The following is an 8,482-nucleotide window of genomic DNA, read 5'->3' as shown; positions in this document are numbered from 1 at the left end:
ACATATATATATATATGTATCCAATGTTATAAGAAATCTCGATGGAATACCCATTATCCGTCAATTCATACGAATGATCATTCCATATATGCACTCCCGCGAACCTCACATCTCATGGCAAGATTTCCAGTCTAGGCCAAATCCCCCATATCATAAACTCATAAGGTGATGCCGGGATTACCAGTCCACGATAAATCCCTTATAGAGACAAACACCCTTAATGAGCTCGGAGCTGAATTACCAGTCCAGGTTAAATTCAGACCCTAATAGGATTACCCGTCTGAGCTAAATCCTCAATGCACATATATTCTTCGGGAGGCTTGATCATTCAAAGAACACCTGTTCGGGCTAGATTCCTTTTCATACTTGAGATCACGGATTACCCGTCCGGGCTAAATCCTTACTACAACACATGTAGGATCTCATTCTACATGTAAAACATGGTTTATCCATCAAATTCCTTTTTTAACCTCAACCCAGACGGTTATCAACAATTCATTATCAAAGATGCATTTCATACATTTTCATGCCATCAATAATTGCAAATATCATGCATTCATAAATCATGCAATTATACATATTAGGGGTTTACTTTAAGTTATCCGAACTTACTTGGTATTCTTTTCGAGATTATGTTTCGGTTACTCCAAAACCTTGCGTTTACCTCGATCGACCTCTGGAATTGTTCCTCGGGGTCTATAACAACAAAATTAGCTCATTATACACTACATTATGCATTTTGAGTTTAATATCTACCCCGACCCAAATGACCATTTTGCCCCTAACCTATCAAATTTTTACGATTTAGTCCCTAGGCTCGGATAATGAAACACATACACTTTCTATCTTACCCAAGCCTAGCCAAACACTTTTCCCTCTTATGGTAGCCAACATTATCCATTAATTTCTCATTTCTACTACACATTTACATCTTTTGCAAAATGGTCCCTATAAGGGTTTTTTATGAAAATCAACTAGAAAAAGATGTTTAACACACATTAATCTTTCATATTCCTCCATAATCTATCAAAATACAAGCAACTCATGCATGGGTAAATTTTTAAACATGAACCCTAGCATGAAATTTGGGTAGAAATGGAGAGATCAAGCTACCGGGATTTTAAAAATACAAAGAACGTTAAAAACGGGGCTTGGGGGCACTTACTATTAAGCTTGAAAATGTTGAAAACCCTAGCTATGGTGTCTCTTCAATTTTCAGCAGCCATGGAGAAGAAAATGGCTGATTTTGGCTTTATTTTTCCCATTTTAATTTTTTAAAATGACAAATGACCAAAATGCAAATTTCATCCATGCAAGCCCATTTTTGTCCAAAAATTTAGAATTTGGGCAAATTTCTCCCCAAGACCTTGTAATTCATAATCTATAGCAATTTCATACAAATTGCTTATAGAAACCAAGTTTTGCAATTTATTCAATTTAGTGCCTAATTTCAAATTAGACATCTTATGCTCAGAATTTCTTCATAAAACTTTAACACATGCATATACTCATATTCTATGCCCCATAATAATCATAAAATAAATATTTTGATGTCAGATTTGTGGTCCCGAAACCACTATTCCAACTAGGCCCTATTCGGGATGTTACATCAGCCGTGTGCTACACGGCCTAGAACACGGACGTGTGTCTTAGCCGTGTGAAACCTGCACCTAATTTCAAAATGAATTAATTAACCACACGGCCTAGCACACGGGCGTGTGCCATGGCCGTGTGCACAAGTCAGAGAGTTACACGGGGTCAAACACGGCCTGCAGCACGGGCGTGTCCCTTGGACCACACGGGCGTGTATGCCCTGTAACTTGGAAAATTTTTGAAATGTCACGAAAAATTCTTAGAGTTTCCTATTAAGTCCCGACTCAATTTTAATGCTCGTATTAGGCCTCGAGGGTCCAGTTAAGGGACGTTTGAAATGATCTCGGTTAATGAATAATAATTTACATGAAATATTTGAAAGTGTTCCGAAAGTTCTCAGTAACGTTCTATAACCCTATTTCAGTGACGGACACGAGTTAGGGGTGTTACATAAGAGTTCAAATTTGATATCTCTGTAACTAAATTACCATGTTCTACCGTTGTAATTGCTTATTGCATATACATAAGTAATTTAGTTTGGGTCGATGTGTGGTTAAGTTGAAATAAATTGTATAAGTAGAATAAGTTTTGTACGTATTCGTGTGGTAATACATAAGACTCGGATTCAATGAAATCGGATCAGATTGAGGGTGCTACACCATGGAGGGATTAGTTTAATTTCTTATGTTTGTGTTGCTTTTTCTTTTTCACCAAAAAAAAATCTATATTTGTTTTAATTCAAATAATATTTGACAAAAAATCAAATTTGAAAATGGCTTATTTAAGAAATTTTAATTTAGCTCTAAATTTTGTTAAAAATAAAGAGTTTTTTACTTAAATAACATAAAAAAATTAATTACTGAAATAGGATTGCATGCCCATTATTTACAAGAATAGGCAAATTACACATTGCACCAACAGTGCCGCCTGAGTAATTAGCGACACCAACCTCCCCTAGCAACAATCGTTTATAAAATTATTAGAATTTTTTTAAAAAAAATATTTTTTTATGGTGCCACCTGAGGTTAGTGGCACCGGTTTGTATTTACCCTAAAATATACACATGTATTTTATACTGTTAGACTGAAAAAAATATTTTTTTAATGGTATTGTCGATGTGTCAAGAGACACTGGAATTAATTAATATTTAATATATTTTCTTATTTTTTAAAAGATTAAAAAAAAAGCTTGAAACCCAGTTTCAGAGCAGAGCCCATAATAAACTAGTCACGTAGGTGGCAAGCCATCAGGCTAGTGCCACCTAACAGCCCAATGACATCGCTTAACAGCCTGTCGCCAATGTGATCGGTTAGTCACAAGTTCAACTCTCAAACCGAGCTACAATCCTTTTTTTTATATTTTGTCTATATTATGTTATATATATATTAAAATTTTTATTATAAATGAGGTTGGTTTGGTCTTCCAAACCCCACACAAATAATTTGTTTAAAAAAAAAAGAAGGTCTCTCCAAAAAAAATTAATATTTTTTAATATTAGAATTATTTATATTTTAGATTTGTAATATTATTTTTTTTTGTAATAATCATTATTGTTAGTTTAGATTTATGTTAAAAGTTTATTTATTAACATATTATTTGATAAGATTAGTATTAAGGTATGTTAATTTTGAAAATTATTAGAATTTTGTTAGTTTAGATATTTGTAATATTATATTGTTTTGAATTATTAGAATTGTGTATGTTTATTTTGTAATGTATGTTTACTAAGATAGTTTTGGTAGCACATGTCTATTTTAGTAGAATTGTTAGAATTGTTAGAATTGTGCATTAAGATAGTACCAGAAGTGTAAGTTTATTTTATTTTGTAATGATAATTTGTATAGTTTTAAGTATACATTGATCATTATATTAGACTTGTGTTGAATGATTAGATTTTAAATATAACATTGAACATTATATGTTTGCTTGAATAATTAGATTTGAGTTAAAAATAATATTAATATACTTTTATATATAAAAAATATTAGATATAAAAAGTTAATTACAAAAATGAGCTATGAAAAAAATAATTGTCATTATTTTTGTATTGTTTATTTGTTAATTCAATTATTAAAATATTAATTGTTTGTGCATATATCGAAATGGGTTCTTTAATTACAGTAGACGATCACCCAGCAAGGATGATTCATGTGCCAGTAAAAAAAAATTCTATTTTTTATTCACAAGTATATACATAAAGTTGCACATAAATTTTTATTTAATTGGAAGATCTTAACTAATGTTATAATTTAATATGCTTAGGATACGTACCATGTGTTGAGGACACGTGGCAATGGTCCGATCTACTGGCCGGACGAATGGATTATGCCTTACCTAGATGTCGCGAGATTTGGATCAGTAGCATTAATCCATGTGTTTAAGTTGCGGGCCAACTTAATATATACATTGGTTGAGCAGTGGCACCCAAAGACGCTCACTTTCCATTTGTCATGTGGGAAATGCACCATCACATTAGAGAATGTCGCATTGCAATTAAGGCTCTCTATGGACGGTGATGTGGTAATTTGTTCAAACCTAGTAGTAGAACCTATAGTGCTCTGCTATGACTTGCTTGGATGCTCTCCCGGTGATGCTGGAGCTAAATTTACGAATTTAAAATTTTCATGGTTGAAGGAAAATTTCAAAAGATTATCGAGTAATGCGATTGAAAGGGGAAAGATGTGTGCTGCTCAGGCATATATACTACAGCTTATAGGGTGTGCTTATGTCGAACGCCAATAATAATAGAGTCCACTCGATGTACTTACCTTTATTACTTGATTTGCAAGCTGTATGTTCCTACAGTTGGGGGTTAGCAGTACTAGCAACATTGTATTATAAGCTTTATCAGAAGACAAAGCACAAAACACAAGACATAGGCGAGTGTCTGGTACTGCTACAATCATGGATGCTATACAAGATGTCATTTTTGGCATCAGTGGGTCACCAAGCACATGTGTTCCCACTTGTGAAGAGGTTAAAAAAGTTGAAAGTTGGATCAATATTTTTTTTATGAAAATATGTTCTTATGAGTTTGATTTAATTTTTAGATGGTATACTTGTTTGAATATTAGGAAGTCAGAAACATTGATTTTCTACCGACAGATGATCGAGGCACACTCGGGGAAAGGGGTAATTTATTTTCATAAAATAAAATTATATTAATGCAATGTAATTACTTTATTTATTTAATTATAATATTATAATTATTTTAATCATGTTACCGTAATCATGTTATTAATTGTGCAGTTCGTGTGGATTCCATATAGCATGTCGAATTTTACGTCTATCATTCCTCCGTCAACTAGCGTCTACGCATTCTTGTGGTGCATTAACGCACCCTTGTTGAACTTTTCAACAGTGCAATGGTACAACGGGTATCGAGTGCTTCATTAACTTGGGTGTTGTCAACATATTTTGGACGTTCCAATTCATTTGGGTGATGACGTCCACAGAATTGACAAGAAGGGAAAATTTGCAAAGAATTGGGAATTAGAGAATCAACTATATATTGCATTGTAGAATACCCGATTGGAGAGAAGGCCTCGATTGGAATCATGTTTGCCTGATTTCACTCCCTCGGTGGACTACCAGTAATGGTACATGCGTAATGGCCTGCCCTACCTATATGGTGGTAAATTGATGGTAGTCCCTCCACATATGCACCAACGAGGTCCCCAACAAAGACGAACTTGTCATCCATATCCTTCGCTCCCATTAAAGCCAAAGCTCGAACCTATAATTTCATACACACAATTGATCAGTAGTTCCTATCATCTTAAGTTTGGGGTTGTAGTTTTGCCTCAGAGTACTCAAGTTACGCACTCCACTCAGATATTAGTGATTTCAATTCTTCCTATCAGCAACCGAGGTCACCATTGATGTGTGATATATTTAGCCCATTGCCATTGTAACATCCCGAAATAGGGCCTAAACAGAACAGTGGTTGCGAAACCACAAATATGAGGTAGAAAAATTATTTTATTATTATTTTGAGGTTCATGATATGATTTCATGATTGTGTGAAAATTTCGTGATGAAATTCTATGCATAAAGTGCTTAAGTTAATATTAGGGACTAAATCGAATAATTTGCAAAACTAGCATTCTAGAAGTTTTTAGTATGAAATTGCTTTGGAATATTAATTAGGAGGGTTTAAATAAAAATTTGACCAATTTCTAAGTTCATGGACAAAATAGGACATGGATGGAATTTTTGAAAGTTTAATAAGGAAGGGCATTTTGGTCATTTGGATATTAAATGAAATAAAAAGGGAAAAATAGCACAAAATTCATCATCTTCTTCATTAGCACGAAATTTCAAGGGTTATCCATAGCTAGGGTTTGTTTCAAGCTTTCAATCTCCATAGTAAGTGATTCCAAGTCCCGTTTTTAATGTTCTTTACGTTTTCGGAGTCCCGGTAGCTCGATAAAGCTTATGCTAGCAATAATTTAAGTTAGGGTTCATATTTGGAAAAATATCCATAGGTGAAAAGTGTTTATTTTGATGTTTTATTATAGAATATAAGATTTTAAATTATGTTAGACAACTTGTGCTACTCGGTTTTAAGTGAAAACGAGTAAAAGGGCTTAATCGGTAAAAATACCTAATAGTCATAAGTACATGTTAGAGTGTGAATTTGATGTTGTCATAGAAGGGAAAAATGATCAGCATATCATAAAACATAAGAAAATAGGATGAAGTTTAAATTACGAGCCTTGGGGCAAAAGTGCAAATATGTGAAAGTTTAGGGGAAAAAATGTAATTTTGCCAAATTTTGGGTCAAGGACTGTTTTGATAAATGTGAATATTAAATAAGTTAAATTTGCTATTATAGATCAAGAAGAGAGAAATTCAGGAGTAGATCGGGGAATAGAAAAAGTAAAGGACTAAATTGTAAAGTTTAGTCACATTTTATATCAAGGTAAGTTTACAGTAAATAAATGCAATATTCTTTTATTTTACATTATTATTGTCAATTTCCAGCATTTATATACTTATTTTTTTGAGAATATTTAAAGTCGAATTAAAGGCGAAGTGACAGAGAAAAAGCATTAGGAAGCCCCGTTTGAACCTTAGGAATGTTAGGATATTGGGGTTGACAGGACAGGACAAGACAGAAATGAGCCATGTAAGTCCATATCAGATATATGGCTTTGGAGACAAGAATGAGCCATGTAAGCCCATATTAGATATATATATATGGCATTGGAGACAGGAATAATTCATGCAAGTCCATGTCGAAGACATGGCATTGGCAGGATATTGATAGACAAGAACGACCCTAGTATCCTTAGTATTCCGAGTGGTTCAACTGGTCATTGTACACGTTAAATTATAGTGAATTATCAGCAAAAGAGAAGGTAGATTATATTTATGAATAGTGAGGTCAGGTAAGAAAGAAGGTAAGTGAGTAAAGAAGAAGGTAGAAAATGAGAAGTAAAGAAAGTTTATGAGGCTAGGTGACATTATGTATAATTATTCATTATGTTGAATGTTGTAATTTATTTGCTTGTAAGCTTACTAAGCCTAGTGCTTACTCTCTTTATTTTCTTTTTCTTATAGTTTTTATCAAGCCACTCGGGGATCGAAGGAAACGTCGGAGACCCAATCACACTATCGAAGAAATCACATTGGTATAGTTAGACGTTTCATTTTGTGTATGGCATGTATAGGAACTTGGATTCTTTTGATATGATATGATCAATGAATGATGTGTAGATACTTGCTAGTGATTAGCTAATAGAATGGCTGCTGATATACATGTTTAATAGTATGTATGATTAAGTAGTAACTATCACATGAAAACTAAGAAAAATGTAAAAGTAACTTAAAAACAGATTCAAGTATCAGAAATAACGTGATTTTGAAAAATCACAAGAAATTGTAGAGACATGGGTTGTTGGTGAATAATATATGAAATTAAAGCTCATTGTTTCTATTTTCATATGGAATAAGCAAAACAAGTAAAGGTTTTGTATTTTATAAGATATCTGAGTTTTAGTGAAATAGGGCCAGAGCGATTTTTGGATCCCCTATTCCAAATTTGGAAATTCACCATAAATTTTAAAAAATAATTAGGTGGTGTACTTTATATGGTTAGAATCATTATTGAATCTAGTTTTAATAGAAACAAACGGTATAGTCATATGATTTTTTTAAAGAGAGAAAAGTGGCTCGTAGTAAGGATAGGCCAGTGCAGTCAAATTCTGAAACAGAGGTAACTTTAACTAATAAACTACATTAATTGGCTAAGTCAAAAATTATAGAAAAAAATTAGTAGATAGATATATGAGTCTAGTTTTAGGAAAAATTTACGGGTATTAATTTTAAGTTTTGAAACTCGAGAAATGAATTTTTAAGCAATCGTGATGCAAAAAAATAGTTTATTCCAAAAATTAAAATAAGTGGTTTAGAGTTGTTTAAAATGTAAGATAAGTTTAGTAACACCTCAAGCTTGACTCCGGTGAAGGTTTCGGGCGTGGGGGCATTACAGTCACCCCAGTACTTCACCCCTCCCAAGCAAACCTTTGTGACACAAGATTTTTCGAGTTTGTTCACTACACCCCAAGGTTCGCTTATAGGTGATAGGAATGTCGATTCGAGTGAGTTGGACATTGATCATCAGGAGCACTCACAACGTGAACGAAGGCCACCACAATGGTACATCCTATGGATAAGTCTGTCAAACCATCAATTTTGATGGTTTTAATTCAAATATTTCAAATTTTTGTAATGTACTGTTTGAACTTTCTAATTTTATTTTATTAAAACATTTGACTCATTTTAATGAAATTTTTTATATATTTTTAAATATACGTGACAATCAAGTTCATAAAAAAACGTTACAAGTTAGTAAGCAAATTAAATCATGTGTTTCATGTACAAT

The sequence above is a fragment of the Gossypium hirsutum genome, chromosome A06 (assembly GCF_007990345.1).
Source record: "Gossypium hirsutum isolate 1008001.06 chromosome A06, Gossypium_hirsutum_v2.1, whole genome shotgun sequence".
In the NCBI taxonomy this organism is placed as follows: Eukaryota; Viridiplantae; Streptophyta; class Magnoliopsida; order Malvales; family Malvaceae; genus Gossypium; species Gossypium hirsutum.
This window is presented reverse-complemented; position numbering follows the sequence as displayed.